This window comes from Canis aureus, chromosome 31 (assembly GCF_053574225.1).
Source record: "Canis aureus isolate CA01 chromosome 31, VMU_Caureus_v.1.0, whole genome shotgun sequence".
NCBI lineage: Eukaryota > Metazoa > Chordata > Mammalia > Carnivora > Canidae > Canis > Canis aureus.
This window is the reverse complement of record NC_135641.1, coordinates 2,711,987-2,730,139: the sequence shown is the minus strand read 5'-3', so window position 1 is coordinate 2,730,139 and position 18,153 is coordinate 2,711,987.

Here is an 18,153-nt window from a genome sequence, read left to right as displayed (position 1 = left end):
GATACTCTATTCCACACCTGGGCCTCTCTTTGACCAGGGACCTCTGGTCCCATTCTGGGCCTCAAACTAAACTGGTTACTCTGGTCCCCCCTCTGGGCCTCACCCTGCCCTGGTGAATCTGGTCACGCGTTGGGCTTAACTTGGGCCTGGAGAATCTGGTCCTTAGCTGTTCCGCACCTGGATCTGGTGACTGGTCGCCACCTGGGCCTCACCTGGACTTGGTGAATCCTGTTGCCTCCTGCGCCTCACCTGGACCTTGTGACTGTGGTCCCACCTGGACCTCACCTGGACGAGTTGACTGGTTCCCACAGGGACCTCACCTGGACCTGGTGACTCAAGTCCTCATATGGGCTTCATGGGACCTGGTTTCTCAGTTCCACATCGGGGCCTCATCTGGACCTAGTGATTCTCGTCCCCCTCTGGGCCTCACCCGGACGAGGTGATTCTGGTCCCCACCTGGATATCACCAGAACCGGGTGACTCTGGTCCCCCTCTGGTACTCACCCGGAGCTGGGCACACTGGTCCTCAGCTGATCCTCAACAGGACCTGGTGAATCTACTCCTCACTTAGGCTTCGTTTGGACCTTGTGACTCTTTTCTCACCTGACATCAATGGGACATGGTTATTCTGTTCCCCACCTGGGCCTCACCTGTACATGATAACTTTGCTCCACACTTTGGCCTCAACTGCTCCTGATGATTCTCGTCCCCCCACCTAGGCCTCAATCTGGACCTGGTGACTGTGGTCCCCACCTGGGTCTCACCTTGACCTGGTGACTCTCGTTACCACATGAAACACACCTGGACCTGTGACTGTTGTTTTCTTGTAGACTCATATTTACCTGGTGACACCGGTCCCCACTAGGGCCTCACCTGGATCTGGTGACTCTGGCTTGCAGGTTGGCCTCACCTGGACCTGGTGAGTGGGGTTGCCACCTGAGCTTCACCATTACTTGGTAACTCAGGAACCCACGTCGTTCTCTTGGACCTGGTGAATCTGGTCCTTACATGGTCCTCTCCCAGACCCGGGGATTCTAGTCACCACCTGGGCCTCACCTGGACCTGCTGAATCTCTTCCCCATCTGGGCCTCAACCAGTCCTGGTGAGTTTGTTCCCCACATGGACCTGATTGCTTTGGACTCTTTCTTGGTCTCACCTGGAACTGGTGACTCTTATCCTATCTGCGCGTGACTCAGGCCTGGAGACTCTGGTCCCCATCTGGATGTCACCTGGACCAGGAGATTCTGGTACCCCTCTAGGCCTAAACCATATCTAGTGTCTCTGGTCCTCAACTGGGCCTCGGCTGGACCTAGTGAATATGCTCCATCTGGACCTCATTTGGACCTGGTGACTCTCTTCCCTACCTGGGCATCATCGGGACAAGGTTCCACTGCATGGCCTTTAGGTTGGCCGCACCTGGACCTGGTAACTGTGGTTCTACCTAGGCATCATTGGGACGTGGTTACTCTATTCCCCAGTGGGACTGACCTGATCCTGGTAACTCTGGTCCTGACTTTGGCCACTTCTGTACCAGGTGACTCTGGCTCCCCCTGGACCTCACCTGTAAGTGGTGACTCTGATCCTAAGCATGGCCTCATCTGACCTGGTGACTGTGGTTTCCATCGGGACCTCAACTGGACCTCATGTCTCTGGTCCCACCTGGGCCTCACCAGGACCTGGTGTCTCTGGTACCCACCTGGGCAGCATTAGGTTATGGTTACACTGTTCACTAACAGTGACCCAGCCGGACCTATTAACTCTCGTCTTCACCTGGGCCACACCTGGACATGGTGACACTGGTTCCCACCTGGGTCTCACCTGGACATGGTGAGTCGGATCCCCACCTGGACCTCACCTGTAACTGGTGATTTTCGTTCCCACATGGACATCATGTGGACCTGGTGGCTGCAATGTTTCTAGCTACTCATGTTCCTCGTGACTCTGGTCCCCACCAGGGCCTCACCGGGACCTGGTGAGTGTGCTTGCCACCTGCACCTCACCTGGACCTGGTGATTCTGGTCTGCACCTGAGAATACTCTGGATCTGGTGACTGTGGTCCCCACCTGGGCTTCACCTCGATTTGGGGACTCCGGTCCCCATCTGGGCCTCACCTGGCCCTGTTGACCATGGTCCTCAACTGGGTGAAATTGGGACCCCGTGACTCTGTTCCACACCTGGACCTCACCTGGACCAAGTGACTCTGGTCCCCCTCTGGGTCTCACCGTGCCCTAGTGACTGTGAACCCCACTTTGACGTGACTTGGTCCTGCTGACTCTGGTTGCCACCTGCTCCTGACCTCGAACTCTTGACTTGGTTCTTTCAAGGGCCTCCCCTGGACCTGGTGATCCTGGTCCCCAACTGGGCCTCACCTGGACGTGGAGACTCTTTTCACCACCGGGGACTCACCTGGACCTGGTTACTGTGTTACACACCTGGGCCTCGGTTAGAACTGTTGACCATGGTCCCCAAGCCGGCCTCACATGGACCTGTTGCCTCTGACCCCACCGGGGCCTAACGTGTACCTGGTAACACTGGTCCTCACCTGGGTCTCATCTGGACCTAGTGACTCTGGTTCCCACCTTGGCTTCACCTGAGTCTGGTGACTCTGGTACCCATCTGGACTTCACCTGGATATGGTGACTCTGGTCCTCACCTGGGCTCTCCTGGACCTGGTGACTCTCTTTCCAACATGGACCTCACCTGGATCTGGTGACTCTGGTCCTCAGTTTGGCCTCACCTGGACCTGGCGTCTCTCGTCTCCATTTTGACCTAACTCAGAACTGCTGAATCTTGCCCCCCTAGGCCGCACCCAGACCTGGTGACACTTGTCCCCAGCTATGCCTCAATTCGACCTGATGAATCTGGTCCTCAAGTGAGCCTCACATGGACCTGGGACTCAGCTGGATAGAGTGGCTCTGGTTCCCACAAGGGGCACACCTGATACTGGTGATTGTGGTCTTATTCTATGCCTCACCAGGACATAGTGATTCTGTTCCCCATCTGGGCTTTCATGGCCCTAGTGACTCTGGTCCTCACCCAGGCATCATTGGGACCTGGATACTCTATTCCACACCTAGGCCTCACTTTAACCCGGGACCTCTGGTCCCATTCTGGGCCTCAAACTAAACTGGTTACTCTGGTTCCCCTCTGGGCCTCACCCTTACCTGGTGACTCTGGTCACCCCTTGGGCTTCACTTGGGCCTGGTGAATCTGGTCCTTAGCTGGTCCACATTTGGATCTGGTGACTGGTCGCCACCTGGGCCTCACCTGGACTTGGTGAATCCTGTTGCCACCAGTGCCTCACCTGGAGCTTGTGACTGTGGTCCCACCTGGACCTCACCTGGATCTGGTGTCTCTGGTTCCCATATGGGGCTCTCCTGGACCTGGTTCCTGTGGTCTCCATCTGGCCTCACCTGGAACACAATGACTCTGATCCATATTTGGGCCTCTCCTGGACCTGTTGACTCTGGTCCTTACCTGGGCAACATTGGGACCTGGATACTCTCTTATATACCTGGGCCTCAGATGGACCTGGTGAGAGTGGTCCCACCTGGACCTCACCTGGACGAGGTGACTGGTTCCCACAGGGACCTCACCTGGACCTGGTGACTCAGGTCCTCATATGTGCATCATGGGAACTGGGTTCTCAGTTACACATCGGGGCCTCTCTGGACCTAGTGATTCTCGTCCCCCTCTGGGCCTCACCCTGACGTGGTGAGTCTTGTCCCCACCTGGATATCACCAGAACCGGGTGACTCTGGTCCCCCTCTGGGACTCACCCGGAGCTGGGGACACTGGTCCTCAACTGGGCCTCAACAGGACCTGGTGAATCTACTCCTCACTAAGGCCTCGTCTGGACCTTGTGACTCTTTGCTCACCTGGCATCTTTGGGACATGGTTACTCTGTTCCCCACCTGGGCCTCACATGGACATGATAACTTTGCTCCACACTTTGGCCTCAACTGGTCCAGATGACTCTGGTCCCCCGACCTAGACCTCAATCTGGACCTGGTGACTGTGGTCCCCACCTGGGTCTCACCTGGACCTGGTGACTCTCGTTCCCACATGAACCACACCAGGATCTGGTGACTGTGTTGTTCTTGTAGAATTACTTTTAACTGGTGACTCCAGTCCCCACTAGGGTCTCACGTGGATCGGGTGACTTGGCCTGCAGGTTGGCCTCACATGGACCTGGTTAGTGGGGATGCCACTTGGGCCTCACCCATACCTGGTGACTCAGGTCTCCACGTTGGCCTCTTGGACCTGGTGAATCTCGTCCTTACCTGGTCCTCTCCCAGACCCGGGGACTCTGGTCGCCTCCTGGGCCTCACCTGGACCTGGTGACTCTGATCCTATCTGCGTGTCACCCAGACCTGGTGACTCTGGTCCTCATCTGGGCATCATTGGTACCTGGACTCTGTTCCACACCTGAGCCTGACCTGGACATGATGACTCTGGAACCAGTCTGGGCCTCACCCTGACCTGGTGACTCTGGTCCCCATCTGGATGTCACCTGGACCAGGGGATTCTGGTACCCCTCTAGGCCTCAACCAGATCTGGTTTCTCTGGTCCTCAACTGGGCCTCGGCTGGTCCTAGTGAATATGCTTCCTCTTGGCCTCATTTGGACCTGGTTACTCTGGTCCCTACCAGGGCATCATGGGTACCTGGTTCTACTGCATGGCCTGCAGGTTGGCCTCACCTGGACCTGGCAAATCTGGTCCCTACCTTGGCATTATCGGGAACCGGTTGCTTTGCATGGCCTGCAGGTAGCCCTCACCTGGACCTGGTGAGTGGGGTTGCCACTTGGGCCTCACCCATACCTGGTGACACAGGCCCCTACGTGGGCCTCACTTGGACCTGGTGTATCTGGTAATCCTGCTCACCACCTGGGGATCACCTGGACCTGGTGAATCTGGTAACTCTGGTCACCACCTGGGAATCACCTGGACCTGGTGAATCTGTGTCCCCATCTGGGCCTCACCCAGTCCTGGTGACTTTTTTCCCCACCTGGCCCTGATTGCTGTGGACTCCTTCTTAGCCTCACCTGGAACTGTTGACTCTGATCCTAACTGGGCCTCACCCAGATCTGTTGACTCTGGTCCTCACCTGTGGACCATTATGACCTGGATACTCTGTTCCACACCTGAGACTCACCTGGACATGATGACTCTGGATCCACTCTGGGCCTCTCCCTGACATGGTGACTCTGGTCCCCATCTGGACGGCACCTAGACCAGGTGAATCTGGTACTGCTCTAGGCCTCAACTAGACCTGGTGACTCTGGTCCTCTACTGGGCCTCAACGGGACGTAGTGAATATGCACCCCAACTTCGCCTCATCTGGACATGGTGACTCTGGCTCCACCTGGGCCTCACCTGTAACTGGTGACTCTGATCCTAAGCACGGCCTCACGTGACCTGGTGAATGTGGTTTCCATCTGTACCTCATCTGGACCTCTTTTCTCTGGTCCCACCTGGGCCTCACCAGGACCTTGTATCTGGTACCCACCTGAGTAGCATCAGGATATGGTTACACTGTTCACTAACAGTGACCCAGCCGGACCTATTAACTCTGGTCTTCCCCTGGTCCACACCTGGACATGGTGACACTGGTTCCCACCTGGGTCTCACCTGGACATGGTGAGTCAGATCCCCACCTGGTCCTCACCTATAACTTGTGATTCTCGTTCCCACATGGACATCATGTGGACCTGGTGGCTGCAGTGTTTCTAACTTCTCATGTACCTCGTGACTCTGGTCCGCACCAGGGCCTCACCGGCACCTGGTGAGTGTTGTTGCCACCTGCACCTCACCTGGACCTGGTGATTCTGGTCTGCACCTGAGACTACCCTGGATCTGGTGACTGTGGTCCCCACCTGGGCTTCACCTGGATTTGGGGACTCCGGTCCCCATCTTGGCCCCACCTGGCCCTGTTGACCATGGTCCTCAACTGGGCAAAATTGGGACCCGGTGACTTTGTTCCACAACTGGACCTCACCTGGACCATGTGACTCTGGTCCCCCTCTGGGTCTCACCGTGCCCTAATGACTCTGAACTCCACTTTCGCCTGACTTGGACCTGCTGATCTTGGTTGCCAACTGTGCCTGACCTCGAACTGTTGACTCTGGTTCTTTCAAGGGCCTCCCCTATACCTGCTGATCCTGGTCCCCACCTGGGTCCCACCTGGACGTGGTGACCCTTGTCACCACCGGGGACTCACCTGGACCTGTTTACTGTGTTCCACACATGGGCCTCAAGTAGACCTGTTGACCATGGTCCCCAAGCCGGCCTCACAGGGACCTGTTGCCTCTGATCCCCACCGGGGCCTCACGTGTACCTGGTAACACTGGTCCTCACCTGGGCCTCATCTGGACCTAGTGACTCTGGTCCCCACCTGAGCTTCACTTCTATCTGGTGACTCTGGTCTCCACCGGGACTTCACCTGGATCTGGTGACTCTGGTGCCCACCTGGACCTCTCCTGGACCTGGTGACTCTCTTTCCAACATGGACCTCACCTGGATCTGGTGACTCTGGTCCTCAGTTTGGCCTCACATTGACCTGGTATCTCTCGTCCCCACTTGGACCTAACTCAGTACTGCTGAATCTTGCCCCACCTAGGCCGCACCCAGACCTGGTGACTCTTGTCCCCAGCTATGCCTCAATTCGACCTGATGAATCTGATATTCACGTGGGCCTCACATGGACCTGGGACGCAGCTGGATAGAGTGGCTCTGGTTCCCACAAGGGGCTCCACTGATATTGCTGACTGTGGTCTTATTCTATGCCTCACCAGGACCAAGTGATTCTGTTCCCCATCTGGGTCTGCATGGCCCTAGTGACTCTGGTCGTCACCCAGGCATCATTCGAACCTGGATACTCTATTCCACAACTGGGCCTCACTTTGACCACGGACCTCTGGTCCCATTCTGGGCCTCAAACTAAACTGGTTACTCTGGTTCCCCCTCTGGGCTTCACCCTTACCTGGTAATCTGGTCACCCCTTGGGCTTCACTTGGTCCTGGTGAATCTGGTCCTTAGCTGGTCCTCACCTGGATCTGGTGACTGGTCGCCACCTGGGCCTCACCTGGAGTTGGTGAATCCTGTTGCCACCTGCGCCTCACCTGGACCTTGTGACAGTGGTCCCATCTGGACCTCACCTGGATCTGGTGTCTCTGGTTCCCATATGGGGCTCTCCTGTACCTGGTTCCTGTGGTCTCCATCTGGCCTCACCTGGAACACAATGACTCTGAACCATATTTGGGCCTCTCCTGGACCTGTTGACTCTGGTCCTTACCTGGGCATCATTGGGACCTGGATACTCTCTTATATACCTGTGCCTCACCTGGACCTGGTGACTGTGGTCCCACCTGGGCCTCACCTGGACGAGGTGACTGGTTCCCACAGGGACCTCACCCAGACCTGGTGACTCAGGTCCTCATATGGGCAACATGGGACCTGGTTTCTCAGTTCTACAATGGGGCCTCACCTGGACCTAGTGATTCTCGTCCCCCTCTGGGGCTCACACTGACGTGGTGACTCTGGTCCCCACCTGGATATCACCAGAACCGGTGACTCTGGTCCCCCTCTGGGACTCACCCTGAGCTGGGAACACTGTTCCTCAACTGGGCCTCAACTACACCTGGTGAATCTACTCTTCACTTTGGCCTCGTCTGGACCTTGTGACTCTTTTCAGACCTGGCATCAATGGGACATGGTTACTCTGTTCCCCACCTTGGCCTCACCTGGACATGATAACTTTGCTCCACACTTTGGCCTCAACGGGTCCTGATGACTCTGGTCCCCCCACCTAGGCCTCAATCTGGACTTGGTGACTATGGTCCCCACCTGGGTCTCACCTGGACCTGGTGACTCTCGTTCCCACATGAACCACACCTGGACCTGGTGACAGTTTTGTTCTTGTAGACTCACATTTACCTGGTGACTCCGTTCCCCAGTAGGGACTCACCTGGATCTGGTGACTCTGGCCTGCAGGTTTGCCTCACCTGGACCTGGTGAGTGGGGTTGCCACCTGGGCCATACCCATACCTGGTGACTCAAGTCCCCACGTGGGCCTCTTGGACTTGGTGAACCTGGTCCTTACCTGGTCGTCTCCCAGACCCGATGACACTGATCACCACCTGGGCCTCACCTGGTCCTGGTGAATCTGGTCCCCATATGGGCCTCACCCATTCTTGGTGACTTTGTTCCCCACCTGGACCTGATTGATGTGGACTCTTTCTTGGGCTCACCTGGAACTGGTGACTCTGATCCTATTTGCACGTCACCGAGTTCTGGTTACTCTGGTCCTCACCTGGGCATCATTGGTACCTGGTGACTCTGTCCCACACCTGAGCCTCACCTGGACCTGATGACTCTGGAACCTCTCCGGGCCTCACCCTGACCTGGTGACTCTGGTCCCCATCTGGATGTCACCTGGACCAGGTGATCCTGGTACCCCTCTAGGCCTCAACCAGGTCTGGTGACTCTGGTCCTCAAGTGGGCCTCAGCTGGACCTAGTGAATTTGATCCATCTGGGCCTCATTTGGACCTGGTGACTCTGGTCCCTACCTGGGCATCATCGGGACATGGTTCCACTGCATGGCCTGCTGGTTGGCCTCACCTGGACCTGGTAAATCTTGTCACTACCTGGGCATCATCGGGACATTGTTCCACACATGGCCTGCAGGTTGGTCTCACCTTGACCTGGTAATTGTAGTCCCTACCTGGGCATCATCGGGACATGGTTCCTCTGCATGTCCTGCAGTTGGGCCTCACCTGGACCTGGTGAGTGGCGTTGTGACCTTGGCTCACACATGCCTGGTGACACAGGTCCCCACGTGGGCCTCCCTTGGGCCTGGTGAATCTGGTCCTTACCTGGTCCTCACCCGGAACTCCTAACTCGGGTCACCACCTGGGAATCACATGAACCGGGTAAATCTGGTCCCCATCTGGTCCTCATCCAGTCCTGGTGACTTTGTCACCCCACCTGGAACTGATTGCTGTGGACTCCTCCTTGGCCTCACCTGGAACTGGTGACTCTGATCGTAACTGGGCCTCACCCAGATCTGGTGACTCTGGTCCTCACCTATGGACCATTAGGACCTGGATACTCTGTTCCACACCTGAGCCTCACCTGGACATGATGACTCTAGATCCCCTCTGGGCCTCACCCTGATATGATGACTCTGGTCCCCATCCGGATGTCACCTAGACTAGGTGAATGTGGTATCCCTGTAGGTCTCAACTTGACCTGGTGACTCTGGTCCCCACCTGGGCTTCACTTCGGTCTGGTGACTGGTCCCCACCTGGGCTTCACCTGGATCTGGTGACTGTCGTCCCCACCTGGACCTCTCCTGGACCTGGTGACTCTCTTTCTAACATTTACCTCACCTGGATCTGGTGACGCTGGCCCTCAGTTTGGCCTCACCTGGACCTGGTGTCTCTCGTCCCCACTTTGACCTAACTCAGAACTGCTGAATCTTGCCCCACCTACGCCGCACCCAGACCTGGTGACACTTGTCCCAGTTTTGCCTCAATTCGACCTGATGAATCTGGTCCTCACGTGGACCTCACATGGACCTGGGACTCAGCTGGATAGAGTGGCTCTGGTTCCCACAAGGGGCTCACCTGATACTGCTGACTGTGGTCTTATCTATGCCTCACCAGGACCTAGTGATTCTCTTCCCCATCTGGGCCTGCATGGCCCTAGTGTCTGTGGTCCTCACCCAGGCATCATTGGGACCTGGAACTATATTCCACACCTGGGCCTCCCTTTGACCATTCACCTCTGGTCCCATTCTGGGCCTCAAACTAAACTGGTTAGTCTGGTTCCCCCTCTGTGACTCACCCTTACAGGGTAACTCTGGTCACCCTTTGGGCATCACTTCGGCCTGGTGAAACTGGTCCTTAGCTGTTCCGCACCTGGTTCTGGTGACTGGTCGCCACCTGGGCCTCACCTGGACTTGGAGAATCCTGTTGCCACCTGCGCCTCACCTGGACCTTGTGACTGTGGTCCCCCCGTACCTCACCTGGATCTGGTGGCTCTCGTTCCCTTATGGGGCTCTCCTGGACCTGGTTCCTGTGGTCTCCATCTGGCCTCACCTGGAACACAATGACTCTGATCCATATTTGGGTCTCTCCTGGACCTGTTGACTCTGGTCCTTACCTGGTCATCATTGGGACCTGTATACTCTCTTATATACCTGGGCCTCACCTGGACCTGGTGACTGTGGTTCCATTGGGCCTCATCTGGATGAGGTCACTGGTTCCCAAAGGGAACTCACCTGGACCTGGTGACTCAGGTCCTCAAATGGGTATCATGGGACCTGGTATCTCAGTGCCACATCGGGGCCTCACCTGGACCTAGTTATCTCCTCCCGCTCTGGGCCTCACGCTGACGTGGTGAGTCTTGTCCCCACCTGGATATCACCAGAACCGGGTGACTCTGGTCCCCCTCTGGGACTCACCCGGAGCTGGGGACACTGGTCCTCAACTGGGCTCAACAGGATCTGGTGAATCTACTCCTCACTTAGGCCTCGTCTGGACCTTGTGACACTTAACCAACCTGGCATCAATGGGACATGGTTACTCTGTTCCCCACGGGCCTCACCTGGACATGATAACTTTTCTCCGCACTTTGGCCTCAACTGGTCCTGATGACTCTGGTCCCCCCACCTAGGCCTCAATCTGGACCTGGTGACTGTGGTCCCCACCTGGGTCTCACCTGGACCTGGTGCCTCTCGTTCCCACATGAACCACACCTGGACCTGGTGACTGTGGTGTCCTTGTAGACTCACATTTACCTGGTGACTCCGTTCCCCTCTAGGGCCTCACCTGGATCTGGTGACTCTGGCCTGCAGGTTGGCCTCACCTGGACCTGGTGAGTTGGGTTGTCACCTGGGCCTCACCCATACCTGGTGACTCAGGTCCCCACGTAGGCCTCTTGCCCTGGTGAATCTGATCCTTACCTGGAACTCTCCCAGACCTGGGGACTCTGGTCACCACCTGGGCCTCACCTGGACCTGGTGAATCTGGTCCCCATCTGGGCCTCACAGAGTCCTGGTGACTTTGTTCCCCACCTGGACCTGATTGCTGTGGACGCTTTCTTGGCCTCACCTGGAACTGGTGACTCTGATGCTATCTGCGCGTCACCCAGACCTGGTGACGCTGGTTATCTCCTGGGCATCATTGTTACGTAGTGAGTCTGTTTTACACCTGAGCCTCACCTGGACATGATGACTCTGGAACCTCTCTGGGCATCTCCCTGACTTGGTGACTCTGGTCCCCACCTGGATGTCACCTGGACCAGGTGATTCTTGTACCCCTCTAGGCCTCAACAAGATCTGGTGACTCTGGTCCTCAACTGGGCCTCACCTGGACCCAGTGAAAATGCTCAATCTGGGCCTCATTTGGACCTGGTGACTCTGGTCACTACTTGGCATCATCGGGACAAGGTTCCCCTGAATGGCCTTCAGGTTGACCTCTCCTGGACCTGGTAACTCTGTTCCCTACCTGGGCATCATCGGAACACGGTTCCTCTGCATTGCCTGCAGGTTGGCCTCACCTGGACCTGGTGAGTCGGGCTGCCAACTGGGCCTCACCAATACCTGGTGACACAGGTCCCCACGTGGGCCTCCCTTGGGCCTGGTGAATCTGGTCCTTACCTGGTCCTCTCCCAGATCCGGGGAATCTGGTCACCACCTGGGCCTCAACTAGACCTGGTGAATCTGGTCCCCATCTGGGCCTCACCCAGTTCTGGTGAATTTGTTCCCCACCAGGACCTGATTGCTGTGGACTCTTTCTTGGCCTCACTTGGAACTGGTGACTCTGATCCTATCTGCGCGTCACCCAGATCTGGTGACTCTGGTCCTCACCTTGGCATCATTGGTACCTGGTTTTTCTGTTCCACACTTGAGCCTCACCTGGACATGATGACTCTGAAACCTCTCTGGGCCTCAGCCTGACATGGTGACTCTGGTCCCCATCTGGAAGTCACCTAGACCAGGTGAATCTGGTACCTCTCTTGGCCTCAACTTGACCTGGTGACTCTGGTCCTCAACTGGGCCTCACCGGGACCTAGTGAACATGCTCACCGCCTGCGCCTCATCTTGACCGGGTGACTCTGGTTCTACCTGGGCATCATCGGGACATGGTTACTCTATTCCCCACTGGGACTGATCTGATCCTGGTAACTCTGGTCCTGACTTTGGCCTCTTCTGTACCAGGTGACTCTGGCTCAACCTGGGCCTCACCTGTAACTGGTGACTCTGATCCTAAGCATGGCTTCACCTGACCTGGTGACTGTGGTTCCCATCGGGACCTCACCTGGACCTCATGTCTCCGGTTACACCTGGACCTCACCAGGACCTGGTGTCTCTGGTACCCACCTGGGTAGCATCAGGATATGGTTACACTGTTCACTAATAGTGACCCAGCCAGACCTATAACTCTGGTCTTCACCTGGGCCACACCTGGACATGGTGACACTGGTTCGAACCTGGGTCTCACCTGGACATGGTGAGTCGGATTCCCACCTGGTCCTCACGTGTAACTGGTGATTCTCATTCCAGCATGGAAATCACGTGGACATGGTGGCTGCAGTGTTTCTAGCTTCTCTTGTACCTCGTGACTCTGGTCCCCACCAGGGCTTCACAGGGACCTGGTGAGTGTGGTTGCCACCTGCACCTCACCTGGACCTGGTGATTCTGGTCTGCACCTGAGACTACCCTGGATCTGGTGACTGTGGTTCTCTCCTGGGCTTCACCTGTATTTGGGGACTCCGGTCCCCATCTGGGCCTCACCTGGCCCTGTTGACCATGGTCCTCAACTGGGCAAAATTGGGACCCTTTGACTGTGTTCCACAACTGGACGTCACCTGGACCAGTGACTCTGGTCCCCCTCTGGGTCTCACCGTGGCTAGTGACTGTGAACCCCACTTTGGCCTGGCTTTGACCTGCTGACCCTGGTTGTCACCTGCGCCTGACCTCGAATTGTTGACTCTGGTTTTTTCAAGGGCCTCCCCTGTACCTGGTGATCCTGGTGCCCACCTGGTCCTCACCTTGACGTGGTGACCTTTGTCACCACAGGGGACTCACCTGGACCTGCTTACTGTGTTCCACACCTGGGCCTCAAGTACACCTCTTGACCATTGTCCCCATGCCCGCCTTACATGGACCTGTTGTCTCTGATCCCCACCGGGGCCTCACGTGTACCTGGTAACTCTGGCCCTCACCTGGGCCTTATCTGCACCTAGAGACTCTGGTCCCCCCTAGACTTCACCTGGATCTGGTGACTCTGGTCCCCACCTGGACTTTACCTGGATCTGGTGACTCTGGTCCCCACCTGGATATCACCAGAACCGGGTGACACGACCGGAGCTCGGGACACTGGTCCTCAGCTGGGCCTCAACAGGACCTGGTGAATCTACTCCTAACTTAGGCTTTGTCTGGACCTTGTGACTCTTTTCCCACCTGGCATCAATGGGACATGGTTACTCTGTTCCCAACCTGGGCCTCACCTGGACATGATAACTTTGCTGCACAATTTGGCCTCAACTGGTCGTGATGACTCTCGTCCCCCAACCTAGGCCTCAATCTGGAACTGGTGACTGTCGTCACTAACTAGGTCTCAGCTGGACCTGGAGACTCCCGTTCCCACATGAACCACTACTGGACCTGGTGACTGTGGTGTTCTTGTAGACTCACATTTACCTTGTGACTCCCGTCCCCACTAGGGCCTCACCTGGATCTGGTGACTCTGGCCTGCAGGTTGGCCTCACCTGGACCTGGTGAGTGGGGTTGCCACCTGGGACCCACCCATACCTGGTGACTCAGGTCCCCACGTGGGCCTCTTGGACCGGGTGAATCTGGCCTTTCTGGTCCTCTTCCAGAACCGGGGACTCAGGTCACCACCTGGGCCTCACCTGGATCTGGTGAATCTGGTCCCCATCTGGGCCTCACGCAGTCCTGGTGACTTTGTTCCCCACCTGGACCGGATTGCTGTGGACTCACGTGTACCTGGTAACTCTGGTCCGCACCGGGCCTCATCTGGACCTAGTGACTCTGGTCCCCACCTGGGCTTCACCTGGATCTGGTGACTCTGGTCCCCACCTGGACTTTACCTGGACCTGTTGACTCTGGTCCCCACCTGGATATCACCAGAACCGGGTGACACGACCGGAGCTGGGGACACTGGTCCTCAGCTGGGCCTCAACAGGACCTGGTGAATCTACTCCAAACTTAGGCTTCGTCTGGACCTTGTGACTCTTTTCCCACCTGGCATCAATGGGACATGGTTACTCTGTTCCCAACCTGGGCCTCACCTGGACATGATAACTTTGCTGCACACTTTGGCCTCAACTGGTCCTGATGACTCTCGTCCCCCAACCTAGGCCTCAATCTGGACATGGTGACTGTCATCCCTAACTGGGTCTGAGCTGGACCTGGTGACTCCCGTTCCCACATGAACCACTACTGGACCTGGTGACTGTGGTGTTCTTGTAGACTCACATTTACCTTGTGACTCCCGTCCCCACTAGGGCCTCACCTGGATCTGGTGACTCTGGCCTGCAGGTTGGCCTCACCTGGACCTGGTGAGTGGGGTTGCCACCTGGGACTCACCCATACCTGGTGACTCAGGTCCCCACGTGGGCCTCTTGGACCGGGTGAATCTGGCCTTACCTGGTCCTCTCCCAGAACCGGGGACTCTGGTCACCACCTGGGCCTCACCTGGACGTGGTGACTCTTGTCACCACCGGGGACTCACATGGACCTGCTTACTGTGTTCCACACCTGGTCCTCAAGTACACCTCTTGACCATGGTCCCCAAGCCCGACTAACATGGACCTGTTGCCTCTTATCCCCACCGGGGCCTCACGTGTACCTGGTAACTCTGGTCCTCACCTGAGCCTCATCTGCACCTAGAGACTCTGGTCTGATCCCGGTGACTTCACCTGGATCTGGTGACTCTGGTCCCCACCTGGAACTCACCTGTATCTGGTGATTCTGGTCCTCAGTTTGACCTCACCTGCACCTGGTGTCTCTCGTCCCCACTTTGACCTAACTCAGAACTGCTGAATCTTGCCCCACCTAGGCGGCACCCAGACCTGGTCACTCTTGTCCCCAGCTGTGACTCAATTCGACCTGATGAATCTTGTCCTCACGTGGGTCTCACATGGACCTGGGACTCAGCTGGATTGAGTGGCTCTGGTTCCCACAAGGGGCTCACCTGATACTGGTGACTGTGTTCTTATTCTATGCCTCAGCAGGACCTACTGATTCTGTTCCCCATCTGGGCTTGCATGGCCCTAGTGACTCTGGTCTTCACCCAGGCATCATTGGGACCTGGATACTCTATTCCACACCTGGGCCTCACTTTGTCCAGGGACCTCTGGTCCCATTCTGTGCCTCAAACTAAACTGATTACTCTGGTTCCCCCTCTGGGCCTCAGCCTTACCTGGTGACGGTGGTCACCTCTTGGGCTTCACTTGGGCCTGGTGAATCTGGTCCTTAGCTGGTCCGCACCTGGATCTGGTGACAGGTCACCACGTGGGTCTCACCTGGACTTGGTGAATCATGTTGCCACCTGCACCTCACCTTGACCTTGTGACTGCGGTCCCTCCTGGACCTCACCTGGATCTGGTGGCTCTGGTTCCCATATGGGGCTCTCCTTGACCTGGTTCTTGTGGTCTCCATCTGGCCTCACCTGGAACACAATGACTCTGATCCATATTTGGTCCTCTCCTGGACCTGTGGACTCTGGTCCTTACCTGGGCATCATTGGGACCTGGATACTCTCTTATATACCTGGGCCTCACCTGGACCTGGTGACTGTGGTCCCACCTGGGCCTCACCTGGACGAGTGACTGGTTCCCACAGGGACCTCACCTGGACCTCATGTCTCTGGTCCCACCTGGGGCTCACCAGGTCCTGGTGTCTCTGGTACCCACCTGGGTAGCATCAGGATATGGTTACACTATACACTAACAGTGTCCCAGCCGGACCTATCAACTCTGGTCTTCACCTGGGCCACTCCTGGACATGGTGACACTGGTTCCCACCTGGGTCTCACCTGGACATGGTGAGTCGGATCCTCACCTGGGCCTCATCTGTAACTGGTGATTCTCGTCCCCACATGGACATCATGTGGACCTGGTGGCTGCAGTGTTTCCAGCTTCTCATGTACCTCGTGACTCTGGTCCCCACCAGGGCCTCACCGGGACCTGGTGAGTGTGGTTGCCACCTGCACCTCACCTGGACCTAGTGATTCTGGTCTGCACCAGAGACAAACCTGGAGCTGGTGACCGTGATATCCACATGGGCTTCACTTGGATTTGGGGACTCCAGTCTCCCTCTGGGCCTCACCTGTCCCTTTTGAACATGGTCCTCAACTGGCCAAAATTGGGACCCAGTGACTGTGTTCCACAACTGGACCTCACCTGGACCAGGTGACTCTGGTCCCCCTCTGGGTCTCAACGTGCCCTAGTGACTGTCAACCCCACTTTGGCCTGACATGGACCTGCTGACCCCGGTTGCCACCTGCGACTGACCTCGAACAGTTGACTCTGGTTCTTTCAAGGGCCTCCCTTGTACCTGGTGATCCTGGTCCCCACTTGGGCGTCACCTGGACGTGGTGACTCTTGTCACCACCGGGGCTCACCTGGACCTGGTTACTGTGTTACACACCTGGGCCTAATGTAGACCTGTTGACCATGGTCCCCAAGCCCGCCTCACATGGATCTGTTGCCTCTGATCCCCACCGGGGCTTCACGTGTACCTGGTAACTCTGGCCCTCACCTAGGCTTCATCTGGACCTAGTGACTGGTCCCAACCTGGGCTTCACCTGGATCTGGTGACTCTGGTCCCCACCTGGAATTCACCTAAATCTGGTGACTCTGGTCGCCACCTGGAACTCTCCTGGACCTGGTGACTCTCTTTCCAACATGGACCTCACCTGGATGTGGTAACTCTGGTCCTGACTTTGGCCTCTTCTGTAACAGGTGACTCTGTGTCCACCTGGGCCTCACCTGTACCTGGTGACTCTGATTCTAAGCATGGCATCACCTGACCTGGAGACTGTGGTTCCCATCGGGACCTCACCTGGACTTCATGTCTCCGGTTAAACTTGGGCCTCACCAGGACCTGGTGTCTCTGGTTCCCACCTGGGTAGCATCAGGATATGGTTACACTGTTCACTAATAGTGACCCAGCCAGACCTATAACTCTGGTCTTCACCTGCGGCACACCAGGACATGGTGACACTGGTTCCCATCTGGGTCTCACCTGGACATGGTGAGTCGGATCCCCACCTGGTCCTCACCTGTAACTGGTGATTTTCATTCCCACATGGACATCATGTGGACCTGGTGGCTGCAGTGTTTCAACCTTCTCATGTACCTCGTGTCTCTGGTACCCACCGGGGCCTCACCGGGACCGGGTGAGTGTGGTTGCCACCTGCACCTCAGATGGACCTGGTGATTCTGGTCTGCACCTGAGACTACCCTGGATCTGGTGACTGTGTTCCCCACCTTGGCTTCACCTGGTTTTGGGACTCCGGTCCCCATCTGGGCCTCACCTGGCCCTGTTGACCATGGTCCTCAACTGGGAAAAATTGGAACCCGGTGACTGTGTTCCACAACTGGACCTCACCTGGACCAGGTGACTCTGGTCCCACTCTGGGTCTCACCGTGCCCTAGTGACTGTGAACCCCACTTTGGCCTGACTTTGACCTGCTGACCCTGGTTGCCACCTCCGCCTAACCTCGAACTGTTGACTCTGGTTCTTTCAAGGGCCTTCCCTGGATCTGGTGATCCCGGTCGGACCTGGACCACACCTGGACGTGGTGACTCCTGTAATCAATGGGGACTCACCTGGACCTGCTTACTGTGTTCCACACCTGGGACTCAAGTAGACCTGTTGACCATGGTCCCCAAGCAGGCCTCACATGGACCTGTTGCCTCTGATCCCCACCGGGTCCTCACGTGTACCTGGTAACTCTGGTCCTCACCTGGGCCTCATCTGGACCTAGGGACTCTGGTCCCCATCTGGGCTTCACATGGATCTGGTGACTCTGGTCCCCACCTGGACTTCACCTGGATCTGGTGACTCTGGACTCCACCTGGACCTCTCCTGGACCTCGTGACTCTCTTTCCAACAT